Source organism: Gekko japonicus, unplaced genomic scaffold (genome assembly GCF_001447785.1).
Source record: "Gekko japonicus isolate JY-2015 unplaced genomic scaffold, Gekko_japonicus_V1.1 scaffold1455, whole genome shotgun sequence".
Classification (NCBI taxonomy): Eukaryota; Metazoa; Chordata; class Lepidosauria; order Squamata; family Gekkonidae; genus Gekko; species Gekko japonicus.
This window is the reverse complement of record NW_015170325.1, coordinates 417263-418047: the sequence shown is the minus strand read 5'-3', so window position 1 is coordinate 418047 and position 785 is coordinate 417263.

Genomic DNA, 785 nt, shown 5'->3' with positions numbered 1-785 from the left:
CAGGGTTTGCCTTTTTCACCGCAGCAGCACCCTGGGTTGACGCTTTCAGTGAGCTGTCCACCATGACCCTGAGATCTTTCCCCCTGTCCGTCTCAGCAGGCTCAGCGAGATTTGGGGGTGGAATGGGTAGAAGGAGGGCTTGGGGGAAGAGGAGGACTCCAGTGGGTCTGTTGCCCGGGAGCCCCCCTTCCAGCGTGGCCGTTTCCTCCAGGGGGCCTGGCCCCTGACACCTGGGGACTGGCTGTAGGCCCAGGAGATGTTCCTGCCTCACCCAGAGGCCGGCGACCCTCTGGACCCAGGCCAGGGGCAAAGAGGACAGCTGCTTGAAGAAGGCTCCAGAACTGGGAGCCCAGGAAAGGCTGTGGAGCAGGCCGATGTGTTGCTCCCTTCACCCCCTGCTTGGAGCCAGGTGCCAGGGAGGGAAGAGGTGTCTCCTGGTGCTCCAGCGGGGCTGCGCCTCCTGCACCTAAGCAGGATTAGTCCCAGTTGCTCCACACACACACAAGGGACAGGGAGCGGTCCGGGCCGCCTTTTAAAAAGGTGTTGGGGGGGGGGGCCTGTCTGGCCCCCTGTCCGGACGAGGGGGGCCCTTCCCGGTGGGCTACTTCAGGCCGCCCCCGGGGGGGAGATTCCGCGAGGAGGGGGTCGGGTGTACCCGCAAGGGGGTGGGGGGGGGGGCCTGTCTGGCCCCCTGTCCGGACGAGGGGGGCCCTTCCCGGTGGGCTACTTCAGGCCGCCCCCGGGGGGGAGATTCCGCGAGGAGGGGGTCGGGTGTACCCGCAAGG